We start from the raw sequence: 17,020 nt of genomic DNA, 5'->3' as shown, positions 1-17,020 counted from the left end.
GTCAAGCCCTCTCAAAGCCTGAAGTAAATAAACTGGCCCTTTTGTTTAGAAAGTTTGGCGACCCCTGCTCTAGAAGCTGGAAATCGCTGTATAGACACTGCTACTACACCGCTACTACAGGTGGTGCCGACAATATGTAAGTTGTTGGAGCTACAATATATAATGACATATAATATAATAGTATAATAAATAAACACATAAATGTTGGAGTAGTGGAAGACAGAGGTTTCTGCAGGCCATAAATGGTAAGATATCGATACAAATAACTTGGCCCTTCACAGATTGATCTCTGATCATTGTGTTATATCAAGGTTCACCCATCAATGCCATCCTTCTATTTTCTATCGGGTTTTCTATGGGGTTCACCATAAATCTTTTTGCCTGTGTCTCCTCGTCACTTGGTCACATTTTTCTACATCCAGCAGAGAGCTGTACTCCTGATAAGGATCCCAGGCTGCTGGATTCTTGAATAATTTAGAATATCGCATTCCTCCTACAATGCCACCAATATCCTGTTCTCCGCACCAGGCACAGCTGCACAGCGGAGCGAGCGCTCTAGGGATTTCTCGACAATAACGATAATCCCTTCGCTGGCCCGGCATGCGTAAGTTCCGCCCTTTCTTTTCATTCTTCACATTGAGTTGTGTTTTTCTGTGCTCAACCGTGTAATGTGGAGGAGGAACCTGGATGGATGTTGGCCATGGGGTGGCAAGGAGCCAATATTTCCCGTAAGATGGTTGGCTAACCTCACTTCTGCACCAATAGGATCTGCTCACTCTACGCCGCAAATATATAGATAGTCAGATGTATAAAATGTATAGAGGTGCTGCCTTGGTATGTCTCCTTTAAATTCTATGCTTGATATCTTCCTAGAGAAGAGGAAGTAATGTGTACAGAGAACATATATGTGAATGGATAGGCTGCATTCTCAGTGATGTCACCGCTCTCTAGTGAATGGATAGGCTGCATTCTCAGTGATGTCACCGCTCTCTAGTGAATGGATAGGCTGCATTCTCAGTGATGTCACCGGTCTCTAGTGAATGGATAGGCTGCATTCTCAGTGATGTCACCGCTCTCTAGTGAATGGATAGGCTGCATTCTCAGTGATGTCACCGCTCTCTAGTGAACGGATAGGCTGCATTCTCAGTGATGTCACCGCTCTCTAGTGAATGGATAGGCTGCATTCTCAGTGATGTCACCGCTCTCTAATGAATGGATAGGCTGCATTCATATGATGTCACTAGTCCCTAGTGAATGGATAGGCTGCATTCTCAGTGATGTCATCAGTCTCTAGTGAATATATAAGCTGCATTCTCATGATGTCATCGCTCTCTAGTGAATGGATAGGCTGCATTCATATGATGTCACTAGTCCCTAGTGAATGGATAGGCTGCATTCTCAATGATGTCACCACTCTCTAGTGAATGGATAGGCTGCATTCTCATGATGTCATCGGTCTATAGTGAATGGATAGACTGTTTTCTCAGTGATGTCATCGGTCTCTAGTGAACGGATAAGCTGCATTCTCATGATGTCATCACTCTCTAGTGAATGAATAGGCTGTGCTCTCAGTGATTTCACCGGTCTCTAGTCAATGGATAGGCTGCATTCTTAGTGATGTCATCGCTCTCTAGTGAATGGATAGGCTGCATTCTCAGTGATGTCACCGCTCTCTAGTCAATGGATAGGCTGCATTCTCAGTGATGTCACCGGTCTCTAGTCAATGGATAGGCTGCATTCTCAGTGATGTCACCGCTCTCTAGTGAATGGATAGGCTGCATTCTCAGGGATGTCACCGCTCTCTAGTGAATGGATAGGCTGCATTCTCAGTGATGTCACTGGTGTGAGTTGATGGATAGGCTGCATTCTCAGTGATGTCACTGGTGTGAGTTGATGGATAGGCTGCATTCTGTTGACGTGACCCATAATAAATGCCATAACCATATTTTTTGCTCAGAAGATAAAATTAACCCTTGTAGTGTTGGGAGTTCACCATAAATCCTCCTTAAAGGCCAGTTCACACCAGATGAAGTCCAGTGCATTTTATATTTCTGCATCAAAAGTACTTGCACAGTGTTTTCCATGTATTCCAATGGCCCTAGTTCACACCAGTGCAGTCAGTTCTAGTCAGTTTTTGGTGCAGAAAAAAAAGTAGAACATGCTGCATTTTTTCTGCACAGAACTGTTCTGGAACACAGCAAACGGCATCAAAAACGCACCTATACAGTGCGTGGTGTGAACTGTAAGCAAAAATGCATCCGGAGTGCTTTTCTGTGGTGTGAACTGGCCTTAAATGTCTCTCCTATTTTGTGTTTTCTGGAGCCCAGAGTTCGCTTGTGGTGACCTTGCTGAATTTCGCCATCCGACCGTCTGTCAGGATTGCAGAACATTCCTATATTTTGCTATGTAGAAATCTTCAAGAGCGCTCAGGGTCCTGATCCAAGTCCCTGTCAGCTCCCGTTATCAGCTCTCTGGTGCAGATGTCATGAAGCTTATAGAAAGCAGATCTGTTTGGTGGCCTCGGGATCCTGGACGGCACGAGAAGATATCAGTGTGTGCGGGCCAAAACATGCTCTGCGTAATTACTCAGTAGGAAGGTTGTGGAAGCTGTGATATGGAAGAGGTCTCATGGAACATGGGCTGCGTGCCTCCGAATCTTCACAAATATTCATTTAAAGATGATGAATGCCTGCAATTTACATTCTTCCTTGAAATTAATTTTCCAGCGGTTTATAGGGAAGCTATAATAGCTTGGGGTCAATTTTAGTACTCTTTTTTTTTAAACTGGTGTTTTATTTTTGTTTCCTTTGTTTTACTGTATGTATACATCTTTTGTTATACATATAATACAATATTAATCTATCTATTTATCTATCTATATATATATATATATATATATATATATATATATACATAGATCTATCTATCTATGTATATTTTTATATATATATATATATATTTATATATATATACATATATATATACATATATATATATACACAAATATATATATATATTTATATACATATATATATTTTTATATATATATATATATATATATATATATATAAATATTTACATATATATTTCTTTATATATATATATCTATATATATATCTCTCTCTCTATATATATATCTCTCTCTATCTATCTATCTATCTATATATATCTATATATATATATATATATATATATATATATATATATAGTATATTATAATACAATTTAATGAAAGACCTGGCAACCTACCCTGTAAAAATAATTGCTAAGAGAATTCATGGAAAAAGTCACTTACGAGTCAGGGTCCATGCAATCGCCAACGGTCGGATACAACTGAATGCATAGATAGATACCATTTAATACAAAGGATTACCAGGACACTGAGGGGTTAATTTACTAAAGCTGGTTCACTAAGAGTCTCGTGCGCTTCTGCACAGAGACCAATCAGCTTCCAGGTTTTATTACTAAAACTTAATTGAACAAGCTGAAGGTAAAAGGTGATTGGCTGCCATATGCACCAGATTCTGAATGAACCAGCTTTAGTAAATAAACTCCTATGAGTTGTTTCCCGCCGCCCTATAGCAGAAATACTACTATAGGGCAGCAGGGGTGCGCAAATTCACGTATACGTGATTTTGCATTTCCGGGAGCACTCACTGCTGCTCTCTCTCTCCTTGTGCAGGGTGACTGGTCTGGTCTCCGCCCCCCTCCTGTAGCTTTCTGCTGGCAGCCTGTAGTGGGTGGAGCCTGCTGGACCCCTCCCACAGCTCTGCTTCTCTGCTCTGGCTATGTACCGCACTGTGATGAGGTCACGGCTAATTTTACAAGGTAATACCTGGGTTTCCAAAGGCATTTAGTGCACAAAAAGAAGATTTACAGCCTTTGTGGCTATTAAGGATCTTATTTAAATGAAAGATTTTTTTTTTGCCTGGCATTCAGCTTTAAGGTTTACATCTCTCTGTTGCGCACCTGTGTGTAAACTCTTCATAGCCAACCTGCAGGACCTGCTATTTATTATGTAAAACATCAGACTTGTTCTCATTTATCCCCAGGTGAGCCCATCGCCTATCATCTTGTATTCGTTCTTAGAAATGAAATTCATTAAACACAACATGTCATGAATCAATGTCAGCGCAGCAAAACAAATAGAAGCAGCTATGGGAGAGTAGAGTCTCAGGCTTGGCCTCGGCGGCCCACCACATGTCTTCCATTTCAGTAAACGCAGTTTACACCAGATATTAACAGATAGACGTTTTCTTGGTCAGAATATCTGGAGGAACGTACCGGGGAGGAACTCTGAGATGTTTCTGGTTAGGAACTGGCAAGATCTTTATTTATTTGCGTCATTGCTGCAACTTCTGGTGGTGGAGAGGTGATGATGGAGTCTCATGAAAATCAGTGTCCGCTCTGAAAGATAAATTTGAATGTGTCTTTCTATTATTTAAGGGGATACTAGAGTCTTTTTATAGCTATTCATTTATATACTAATTATATATATATATACTATATTGCCAAAAGTATTGGCCCCGCCCTCCAAATCATTGGATTCAGGTGTTGCAATCCCCTCCATATCATGTGATTCAGGTGTTCCAATCCCCTCCATGGACACAGGTGTATACAATCATCACCTAGGCATGCAGACGGCTTCTACAAACATTGGTGAAAGAATGGGTCGCTCTCAGGAGCTCAGTGACTCCAAGCGTGGTCCTGTGATAGGTGGTCATCTGTGCAATAAGTCCATCCGTGATATTTCCTGGCTACTAAATATTCCACGCTCAACTGTTAGTGGGATTATAACAAAGTGGAAGCAACTGGGAACAACAGCAACTCAGCAACCAAGTGGTAGGCCACGTCATATGACAGGGCGGGGTCAGTGCATGCTGAAGCGCACAGTGCGCAGAAGTCACCAACTGTCTGCAGAGTCAATAGCTAAAGACCTCCAAACTTGCTGTGACCTTCAGATGAGCCCAACAACAGTGCGTAGAGAGCTTCATGTAATGGGTTTCCATGGCCGAGCAGCTGCATCCAAGCCTTCCATCACCAAGTGCAATGCAAAGCGTTGGATGCCGTGGTGTAAAGCACGCCGCCACTGGACTCTAGAGCAGAGGAGACATGTTCTCTGGAGTGACCAATCACACTTCCCTGTCTGGCAATATGATGGACGTATCTGGGTTTGGTGATTGCCAGGAGAACAGTGCTTACCTGTCTGCATTATGCCAAGTGATCACCCAGCAACAATGGTGGGGGATCTATTATTTCTGGTGGGGGATATCTTATCTCTGGCAGCAGGTAATCTATTTTACTGCTTTTTTATCATTAGCAAATTCCATACATATTACTTAGCACCACAAAATGAAACTTATTTCTGTATTCTTTAAAAGGGTTTCTGGGAGGTGGGTAGCTGGTGGAGATAAGGGATGACTTGGAAGGGGAAGGGGGAGGGGTGTACCTGCAACTATTCTCTGGGAATAATAGCCCTTAATATATAGGTTTCAAATTGACATTTCACAAATGTAGCTACTCTCCATGAATACATTTCTGAAACAATATACAGCAACAGTATCATTTTTTAGAGAAGGTGACTGCACCTAGGCTGAGATGACGTCATCAGTCTGCTGCAGGCAGGAGGAAGCATTTCCTCAGTCTCCTCTCCCTCAGTGATCAGACTGTACATTGTAACATTGTAACTGTAGAAAAGTATTGTCGGGGATGGGGAAAGGGGGGGCGGGGAGTTGGGGAGTACTGGGATGTCTGTGGGAGGTAAATACCTGGAAGGGTTACAATCAGGTACCCACTCCCCAAAAGTGTCAATTCTTTACCAGGAGTGGGGGTGGAGCTCCACTTTAAGCCCTACTGGATTTCATAGGTGGATGACATTGGTGAATGGATGAGGGTGGCTCTGTGGAGGTCACCTTGTATTGCCATTTGTAACATTTTCACATCCACAATTTCCAGTTACTTCCTGTATGTGTCTTCTATGTCATGAGTGAAATTTTCTCATCCGCCATTCTTGCCTACCCTTGATGTCAAGATGAAATATAGGCAAATCTGGGACAGTTATCACGTATGAACGATGCCCGAGATTGAAACATTCTTTCATGCTGCTCTGTGCATTGTGCCAATGTCAAAATGTGTCTTGAGTTTAGAATGGAGGATGGAAGCTTGATACCTGGTCAAAGTCAGGTACTGACACAACTTGCAATTATAAAAAATATATTTGTTGATTTATTAATTAATACAGATCTGCATTAAATTATATATATATATATATATATATAGCGTTAACAAATAAAAATGTATGTGATGGTGCAATCCCAGCTATTGCCGTGTAAAATTCAGTATGATGATATTCAAACTACACCTCAATATCACAAAGATATGCAAAATAAATGTGATAAAAGTTCTTAAATGTCCCAATTCCAAAAAATAAATCAGAAGTGTCAACGATATCTGTGCAGACACGTGTCACCCCACTCCGTTCTCATTTAAAGGCTTACCCTGGGGTGGACTGACCATTTGGAAACTCGGGCATTGCCCGAGGGCCTAGGGTCAGTAGGGGGCCCCATGAGATGCCCCTGGTACCTTTTTCATAGGCTTTTTTGAGTTTGGGAAAGGACACAGGGGCCCCATGATCCCCTATTGCCCGGGGGCCCCATGAGTTGTCAGTCCACCCCTGGGCTTACCAGATATATTTGACCGTCATGTTAAAGAGTGGTCAAAATCAGCTCAAAGATGATGATTAACAGCCAATCAAGCCTTCTCTATAGCATCCAAATAGGGCTCAAACAGCGATCACCCACTCTGTACTGAGCATGTGTTGTCAGGCATCAAAGGTGGCTTGTGCATAAAATGAAAGAGCTGGGTAAGATTTGAGGCAGGGTTGGTGAAGCTTATTGAAGTTCGGGTGCCAAATCTGAACTTGAATGAACTCAATCCTGAAAATCCGTAACAGCCATTTTTTGGCACTGCCCGAGGACTCGGGGTCAGTAGGGGGGCCCCATGAGATGCCCCTGGTACCTTTTTCATATGGTTTTATGAGTTTGGGCAAGGACACAGGGGCCCCATGATCCCCGTTTGCCCGGGGGCCCCATGAGTTGTCAGTCTGCCCCTGGAGTAAGCCATTTCAGTCCAGGACAGGAGCCGGTACAACTGTACAAGACTGAAGGGAAGGCCGGAGGTCAGATTTAAATATGGGGCAGACGAGGTGGTGGGGTGTACTTTAGATTTGGGGACACCTTCAGGGAATATTAGGCTTTTCTTTTTTTTTTTTGCTTTTGGCTCTGGAAAAGCACGTCTCACGTTGGCCAGCACTGAGCTCTCATGTCATGGCCTCCCTGCAGAATTCATGAATAAAAACGAATCATTTATGTAATGAGATTGGCGCAGTTAGTACAGAACTTTCTGAATGGAAACTCAAGTTTAAAGCTGACACCCTTCACTGCCAACACATTGCTATAAATAAATCTGAATGTCACCCAGCGGCTGGTACCAGACGGGCCCGTGGGACGCCCTCCAACCACAAGCATTGGCGTTCCATGCACCCGCCACACAAGTAACAGCCTGGCTTCAACGTCTTGTACCGCGAATCTAGCGTTCTCACGGCATGGCGGCTCATTATGCCCACTGATTTCCACCAGAATCACGTCCACACTTTCCATAGATTCCCAAACTGAAAGGTACGCGCCCCGGCAGGAGACAGATCTGCGGGAACTTTCCATACAGCCGATAGAAAAACAAAAGTATCGCTTTACCGCCCAGGAGACCCCGGATAAGTCATTTCTATTCCACATTCATCCACCGTAATCCAGCTGTCCTGACCCTGACTTCAGCAAAGAGAAAATATAGACAGTTTCTAGCCAGAGACGTCAGTACAAGTCACATGGCCGGAGTGAGGACCGGGAGCGCGCATATGTTGTCAGATAGACCTTCCTATGGCACTTCATAACATGAGGAAACGGCTCATGTTATAGCAGGAAAAAAAGTGTGCCACCAAAACCTTTGTTCCAGTCCGGAAGGAGAGTTTATTGCAGTATGCATCCTATTAGGGAGATTTCCCTTTACGTCCTGTCTTTGAGACACAATAGGAAGTGAATGTTAGGGAAAATCCCACCTTTAAAATCTGACCTCCGGCTCTCCCTTCAGTCTTGCACAGTTATACCGGATCCTCTCCTGGACTGAAATGGCTTACTCTGATTTCTCTACATACTGTGAGCTTCTCACAATGTGCATTAGAAGCTGCAGCAAGTCAGATAGAGTCCACCTCATTTCCTGGCTTGAGGATGGTGACAAACAGAGGGCCATGCCTGTGTCCTGTAGTGGCATAGGGGTTGGTGAAAGGAACCAGAGAGAGAGGGAAAGAGGGAGAGGGAGAGAGGGGGGAAGAGGGAGAGAGGGGGGGAGAGGGAGAGAGAGGGAGAGAGGGGGGGAGAGGGGGGGGGAGGGAGAGAGAGGGAGAGGGGGGAGGGAGAGGGGGGGGAGAGGGAGAGGGGGGGAGGGAGAGAGAGGGAGAGAGAGGGGGGGAGGGAGAGAGAGGGGGAGAGAGGGGGGGGAGAGGGAGAGGGGGGAGAGGGAGAGAGAGGGAGAGAGGGGGGAGGGAGAGAGAGGGAGAGAGAGGGGGAGAGAGGGGGAGAGAGGGGAGAGGAAGAGCGGGGGGGGGGGGAGTGGGAGAGAGGGAGAGGGGGGGAGAGAGAGGGAGGGAGAGAGAGGGAGAGAGAGAACATGGATCACTGCTCTGATGCTTGATGGGCAAAAGTCTAGCATTTTGAATGATTCACACTCCAAATTTCTTACAGTCTGGTAGCTTTGGATATCACTGCACCCGGTCTGTTTTGGCCGCCTTTGATTGCTACCTGTGGCACCTCCGAGGAGTCCTTCCTCTTCATCACCCTTCTTTCCAGGTCTCTTAACCTCTTCTACTTCTTTCATTTTCCCTCTTCTGTTCTTCTCTATTTATGTACAGTACTTGAAGTTTTTGATGGTGTGTTGGGGGTAACTCCTTTAAGAGGGGGGGGGGGCCCATTATATCATGATGACCCTACCCTGGGTCACGGTCACTTTCTATTGGTTGTTATCATTTATCAGCTCTATGGATTGAAGTTGCAGAGTGATGGCTACCATGTATATATATGTCTGCATTGGTTTCTGCTCTCATCCCGGACTTCACTTCTATAGAAAGAAAGATAGAAAGAAAAAGAAAGTGAGAGAAGGGAGAGGGGGATTCAGAGAGAGAGAGAGAGAAGAAAGAAAGAAAGGAAGAGAGAAGAAAGAAAGAAAGAAAAAAGAAAGAAAGAAAAGTAAGGGGAGAAAAGAAAGAAAGAAAGAAAGAAAGAAAGGAAAGAGAGAGAGAGAGAGAGAGAGAGAGAGAGAAACGGCAGGATGGATGAGGACAATAAACCGTTTATTTGCAGGAGAGAAAAAGACAGGGTGAGAGAGAGAAAGAAAAGGAGAGAAAGATATAGAGTGATAGAAAGACAGAGAGAGAGAGAAAGAAAGAGAAGCGGCAGGACAGGTGATGACTATAAATCCTCTTTTTTTTTGCAGGAGACAATTTTTTTTTACATTTTTTTTAACTCTGCAACATATTCTGTTTAAGATGAAGACATCAATAAATGCTAAAAATATTCCAAGACTGAGAACTCACTTTACTTATTATGCTCAGCTTGTAGTTCTCCAAAAACCTGAAAAACTGAAGGAAAAAGACAGTTTCTACCATAAAAGTAAAAATTTATGAAAATAAAATGCAGAATAAAACACTTGGAATTGACTGTTCTTCATACTGCATGTCATATTAGGTGAATTTTCCTCATTGTGCAGCCAGCAGACTGCGCCATATTTTCCAGCCGGGTTGAGGGATCGCTACTAGATAATTGTTTCCAGTGTTTGTGCTGTGAAATGTCAGTGCGGAACCGTCAGTGCGACCGGAAAGTCCAACGCCGAAGGCAACAGCTGAGCGCTGTGCAGAACAACAATAAAAGAGAACAGATGCAGTGCTATATCCTGATTTCTTATGTCTCTATAGAGATTGTAATTATATATGTACATGGAGACAGTCTTATCTGCACATTACAGACTAGGATGCTGCATGGTAATTGTATTTTGCTGCTCTGTTATTAATAGAAGATAAGACTGACCGGACTAACAATAAAGTTTATGTAAGGCTACAAAAGTTTACAGACTTTAAGCAGGGATGCTAATCACATTCTATGGTAAACAGGTGACCACTAGAGGAAGTATGTGTGATGCTGGATATGTAATACTCTGACATAAATACTATACTCAGATGTAAATGTGCAGCAGGGAGTATTTAAACAAATTGCAGATTGAAAACTACTTTTTAGGGCAATGTTACAGTAATAGATAACAATGAGCACTCATTAAAAGTACATTTTGGCTTCTCCCTAAGTAGAGGTGTTGTCTATTGGCTACTAGCAGGAACTGTCCAGTGCTGAACATTATTTAAGTTCAATGCTAAATAAATATAGGAATGTGTGTGTGTGTGTGTATATATATATATATATATATATATATATATATATATATATATATATATACAATTTTAGTCTTTTTTTAACTTTCTAATAGCATGGGGAAAAGTCAGAATGTCTGTCGGGTTTTTACTGCTGTCTTTGTCCCCATTAGACAGACTTCCCTTTACTTCCTGTGTCGGTGACACCAGGTCGGAGATGTGGTCGAGTGTGTGTCACTGAGAGGGAGAGAAATTAAAAACCTGAAAAATACCAACCCTTCTTCGCTCTGTTAAATAACTGTTCATTTGTTGTGATCTCTTTTTCTACTGAAGAGATAACCCATCACTTCCTGTCCTGGTGACATCCATCCATTAAATCTTTACAATGGGGAAACAGATAGCAATATAATCCTTTTTCCTTTCTGTTCAAAACGTGTTTAGAGTTTGCCTTTAAAGCTGAACTCAGGGCAGATATAAAATATATAAATAATGCAGCCCTGTAATTATTAATACATCATTAAATTTAAGTAATGTAGGTATCTGAATGTGACCTGATATCAGCCTTCACATTCCCTGTACAGCAGGGCTGTATTGTGAGAGGAGGAAGCAGCACAAGGAACCAATCAGTTCATGTGCTGACAAGAAGCATGCTGATAGGAGGAGAGAGCAGAGTGAGAGAGAAAAGAGCTTATCACTGTGCTGCTTCTCTTTTCTCTGTGCAGTCACAGGGACTTAGAGCGGGTTGAAGGATATTTACTGTTATTCATTCTGAAGCACGAAAACACAGCAAACTCTGTACTCCTGCGCTTGGGGATAGACTCAGCTATGGTAACATCTCAGATGTCCTGGAAAATGCACTCCTTGCTGCCATCATCGGACCGGGGTTTTCCACTGTCACTGGATACAAAGAAAACAAACAGAGGGTGCACCGGCCTAGTGCATTATCATAAAAAAAATATATAAATAAATGTCATTTCAATAAATATTGTTTACGATAATGCACTAGGTCTGTGCACCCTCTGTTTGTTTTCTTTGTATCCGCTGATAGGTGGTAAAATCAGAGTGACAGAGATGAGCGCGTCATTGTGCTGCTTCTCCTTTCACTGTTCAGGGGGCTCAATCCAAGATGATCTGGGGGCTTATCCGGGATTATCTGGGGGTTTATCCGGGATTATCTGGGGGCTTATCCGGGATTATCTGGGGGTTTATCCAGGATTATCTGGGGGTTTATCCGGGATTATCTGGGGGCTTATCCAGGATGATCTGGGTTTAGGGGAAGTGGGTATATTAATACTGACCCATCAGTCTCAGGACATCTAGTGACAGAAAAAAGTACTACAGGGGAAATCTGGATTGAAGCTGAATATTGAATCAAAGCTGGTTTGTTATATTATTTTTAATGGACTATTCATTTGTATCTATCTTTTTTTTTTTTGCCTGGAGATCTGTTGTAAGGGCTTGAAAGAGGTTCTAACCCTTCCTTGATCCTTAAAAGTAGCCCTACTTTAAATCAAATTACACATTTGTTCATGGATTGCCTGAATATACACATTATCTAAATATTAAATAAACAAATATACAAAACACTTATAAAAATGAATACAAGTGATAATAAAACTTAACAATAATGTAACACAATGTAACACAATGAAGCACTAAAAGAACATAATAAAAGAGTGTTCCTGTGCAGCTGAGTCCTGACACACTCCATTATTCATGCAGCCGCTGGGGAGCTCCTTTCAGGACGGAGAGCACCCCCCTCTTTGGTCCCAGAGCAGTGTCCTTCTTGGAATGAGCGCTGGAACGCGCTTAGATGAAGCTTGACAGGTCTCACGTGTAGCAGATGGATGCTCCCTCCACTCACACGTGTTTGGAAGCAGCTCTGCTCTCAGCTATTTGATTTGGCTTTTCTGCTGCTGGCTCAAAGACGGAGTTTTAGTTTAAAATGACCCCGTTTCTGCAGATACAGAGGGGGGCGCATGGAGATGGCGCAGGCACGCAGGCAACGGTTCAGTAAACAGGTTGGTTACAGGGTGTCCAGAGCTTTCTGCAAACACCCAGAACAAATGTGATTAGAAGTTTTTTATCTGACTTCTGAGATATTATGGAGAAAAGGAAAATTTTATTCTCCTAAATTGTAAGCTCCAAGGATCAGGCCCTCCTATCCATCTTGTATTGAACTGTATTGTTGCTGTATTGTCTCCCGTTATATTGTAAAGTGCTGAGCAAACTGTTGGCGCCATAAATCCTGTATAATAATAATATATAAATCCTGTATAATAATAATATATAAATCCTGTATAATAATATATAAATCCTGTATAATAATAATAATAATAATAATATATAAATCCTGTATAATAATAATGATATATAAATCCTGTATAATAATAATATATAAATCCTGGATAATAATAATAATATATAAATCCTGTATAATAATATATAAATCCTGTATAATAATAATAATATATAAATCCTGGATAATAATATATAAATCCTGTATAATATTAATAATAATAGTAATAATTTTGTTATACACATTACAAACCTCACTTTACTGCAAAGTAGATGTAACCACAATCTGTAAAATCTCCTATAAAGAAATTGTAGAGAAGGTGTGCAATCAGGGCGAGGTGAAGGAAGGGATATGTGTTGAGTGTTTTTTGTGTTTTGTTTTTGTCTTTGCATTTTTTATTGCACCAGTGTTCTTAAAGGGCATGTACACCTGAGCAAATAACTTTTCCTTACATACTTTATTTTTGACTCAATGATGTCATCACTGGGTATCTGTGCTTCTCTGTACAATGCAGGCAAATCATAGCTGGTGGGAAGGTGCTGTACATAGTTTAATGAAAAAAAGTAATCTGTGTCGCTGCCCCTCCCACAATGGTAAAATGTATGTCCAATAGTTTGTGTTTCTTCTCCTCCCACAATGTCGAGATTTCCCCCAGTAGTTTGTGTCTCTGCCCCTCCCACAATGGTGAGATTTCCCCCAGTAGTTTGTGTCTCTGCCCCTCCCACAATGGGGAGATTTCCCCCAGTAGTTTGTGTCACTGCCCCTCCCACAATGGGGAGATTTCCCCCAGTAGTTTGTGTCTCTGCCCCTCCCACAATGGTGAGATTTCCCCCAGTAGTTTGTGTCTCTGCCCCTCCCACAATGGTGAGATTTCCCCCAGTAGTTTGTGTCACTGCCCCTCCCACAATGGGGAGATTTCCCTGCAATAGTTTGTGTCCCTGCCCCTCCCACAATGGGGAGATTTCCCTGCAGTAGTTAGTGTCTCTGCCCCTCCCACGATGGGGAGATTTCCTGCAGTAATTTGTGTCTCTGCCCCTCCCACAATGGGGAGATTTCCCTGTTGTAGTTTGTGTCTCTGCTCCTCCCACAATGGGGAGATTTCCCTGCAGTAATGTGTGTCTCTACCCTCCCCCCAAGCGGTTTATCTCTTCAGGATCTACCAAACACTGAACTGTCAGGTGGACTCCCCCTTTAAGCCGTGTCCCGTCCAGTACAGAGCTTCTTCATTTTTTACACCGGTCTCTAAATATTTACCATGATTTGGGCAGTGACAAATCTCCTGGGAACATGCAGCACACAGCGGTCTCCCGCACACACGTTACGTGGGCCGACTCTCATGTAAACATGGCGAGCGCAGCGATCATTTCCAGGGGAAGCAGCGCAGGGCCACGGCGCTCCATCCGGCTTACTGGAAAGTGGCAGCCATGAATCATCCTTAATGCACATTGTTACATAGCCGGGCTTAATCCAGGCTCCACTTGGACCTCGTTCAACTTTCCACTTCTCGGCCCTCTTCTCTCCACCACCTCTGCAAACACATTTTACTTCTTTTGAAGCACGTGGAGACCATTAAAGCGAAACGCCACCTCCCTACCCGTGATAATATTTTGAAAAAATCCAGAGGCATTCCCCGTGCTCAGATATTTTATTTTGATATGTAGCCTATTTTAAAATGGCTTTTTTTTAATTACTCACATGGTTCTTTAATCTATGGGGGGGGGGGGGTTCTTGGTGGGGAGGGGCTTAAAGGACAGTTCCACTTTAAACCCTGCTTTACATAATTGACTTCCTATGGTCTTAACTGTTTGTTCATTTGCAAATATCATGCTGTTCCCATATTTATTTATTTCAGGTTCTTATATAGCGCCATCAATTTACGCAGCACTTTATATATATATTGTACATTCACATCAGTCCCTAACCCTCAAGGGGCGTACAATCTAAGGTCCCTAACTCACATTCATACATACACATACTAGGGACAATTTAGACAGGAGCCAATTAACCTACCAGCATGTCTTTGGAGTGTGGGAGGAAACCGGAGTACCCGGAGGAAACCCACACAGGCAGGTGGTGCCGTGGTTGGGATTTGAACCACCAACCCTAGTACTATCAGGCAGAAGTGCTAGAATCAAATATTTACAAAAATGTGAGGGGTGGACTCACTTCTGGAAGATACTGTACATACAGGCAGAAGGGATCGCTGTGAGGTTCTGCATCTAGTGAATCGAAATTGCTTCTTTTAGGCTAGGTTCACACCTATGTAGTTTGCATTTGATCTATGTCTGCAGTGCTTTTTGCATTTTTGCACAAGTGTGTTTGATGAGTTTTGCGTTTTTAATTTTTTGGCCAACTTGTTGCTGGGCAGATTAAAAATGCAAAAAGCATCAAAAACACTTAAAAAAACGCACCTGCAAAAACACATAGATGTGAACTTGATCCATAGGAAATCATAATAATTGTCATGCACTGCATTCCTGCAAAACACAAAATGCATAAAAAAAGGCGCAGGTTTGAACCTGGCCTGAGGGTCCATTTACATTGGCGCGCTATGTTAATGCGTATTATGTTGCAAGCTAATATACATTGCATGGTGGGGATTTCTCTCCAAGAATGGGAAGAATATTATTATTATTATACAGTATTTATATAGCGCCAACAGTTTTCTCAGCGCTGTACATTACAATGGGGGACAATACATGAGACAGTACAATAACAATACAATGCGATACACGAGGGGTTTGAGGGCCCTGCTCCTTGGAGCTTACAATCTAGGAGGGAGGGGATAGTGGTACGGGAGGAAAAGCTGTGGGGGATGGAGTGGTAGGAAGAGTGGAGGAGATCGGTAGTTAGCAGAGGGAGGGGTAGGCTTCCCTGAACAGGTGGGTTTTTAGGGTGCGCCTAAAGGAGAGGAGAGTGGGAGATAGTCTGATTGATTGGGGTAGGGAGTTCCAGAGGATGGATGATGCCCTGGAGAAGTCCTGGAGGCAGGCATGGGAGGAGGAGATCAGGGAACTAGAGAGAAGGAGGTCTTGTGAAGAGCGGAGAGTATGTTTTGGGTGGTATTTGGATATCAGGTTGGTGATGTAGTTTGGGGCAGAATTATGGACAGCTTTGTACGTCAGTGTTAGCAGTTTGAATTTGATCCGTTGGGCAATCATGAAACATGAAGGCAAACCCTTCAAAGGGAGATCTTGCCAAATCCCGTTTGGAGATCAGTAATATATTGGAGAGCAAACGACAGAAATAAAGCGAACCGGAGTCTTTCTAGAATTTGAAGCCCTTACATATCTCTCATTGGGGTGGTTTGGAGAAAGAACAGCACTATCCGAACGTGTGCCATCTTCTGTACTTTAAACAAAGAACCACTTGAGCCTCTGATGCAAAGAGTCAAGTGGTAGACCTGACCCCCACCCCTCTATGAGATTGTCATGAGACTCTGGAGGGAACAGTTCTGAAGGAGACATCACCACACTGTGCTGGTCCACCAACGTTCAGGCCTCTGTACCAGTGATTGTACATGCCCTATGCTTGACACACCAAGGCCTTCACTCTCAGGTCAGGAACAGTTATTTGGTTTCATGCAAATGTTGAGCTATGTCTAATTAATTCAGGATTACTAACTCTGGGGACCAAAGACTTTTAGTGGGGGGGGAGTTTGTAGCCCCAGCTGGCAGCCCCTTTAAACGGCAGGAGCTGCACTCTCCTCACAGCCAGACCACAGTTATCCTTCTCTTTCCCACCAGTGACTGACAGGTAACAGGGTGAGAGAAGAAAGCATCCTACCGTGGCTGGAAGATAGTTCTGCCTCCCAACACACGAGACTAAGCTAGCAGCTGGAAAACTGGGGAGAAGATCAGGCTGAGAGTGGGAAGAACTCAGGAAAAAAGTAAATGGGCAGCAGCAGGGGCGGACTGACAACTCATGGGGCCCCCGGGCAATAGGGGATCATGGGGCCCCTGTGTCCTTGCCCAAACTCAAAAAGCCTATGAAAAAGGTACCAGAGGCATCTTATGGGGCCCCCTACTGACCCCGGGCCTCTTGGGCAGTGCCCAAGTTTCCAAATGGTCAGTCCGCCCCTGACGTAGAATAAACTTTAGCTGTAAATAAAATATATGAGCATAGATAGTTTTTTGAGGGGAAGGGAGGGTGAGTGGAATGCCTCTTAGTAGTGGTGCTGCTTTCCTGACAGAAGGACTTCGCGGCAATCCATAGACCTGTGACGTTGGTGAAGTAGTGGAAATTCTGCGCCTTGT

At 43.2% G+C, this 17,020-nt stretch overlaps 1 long non-coding RNA gene across 1 annotated transcript in view; it reads left to right on the top strand.

Moving 5' to 3' along the window:
* The first annotated feature begins 503 nt into the window (after positions 1–503).
* LOC149435247 (uncharacterized) overlaps positions 504–17,020 on the top strand; it is a 24,124-nt gene continuing 7,607 nt past the window's right edge. The window contains exon 1 of the long non-coding RNA XR_016308527.1: positions 504–604. This is a non-coding gene — a long non-coding RNA (uncharacterized LOC149435247). The remainder of the gene's footprint in view (positions 605–17,020) is intronic.

Source organism: Staurois parvus, unplaced genomic scaffold (genome assembly GCF_062004578.1).
Source record: "Staurois parvus isolate SC_StPar_1 unplaced genomic scaffold, SC_StPar_1.0 ptg001570l, whole genome shotgun sequence".
NCBI lineage: Eukaryota > Metazoa > Chordata > Amphibia > Anura > Ranidae > Staurois > Staurois parvus.
The sequence above is the reverse complement of the archived record's forward strand: the minus strand, read 5'-3'. Positions and strand labels throughout refer to the sequence as shown.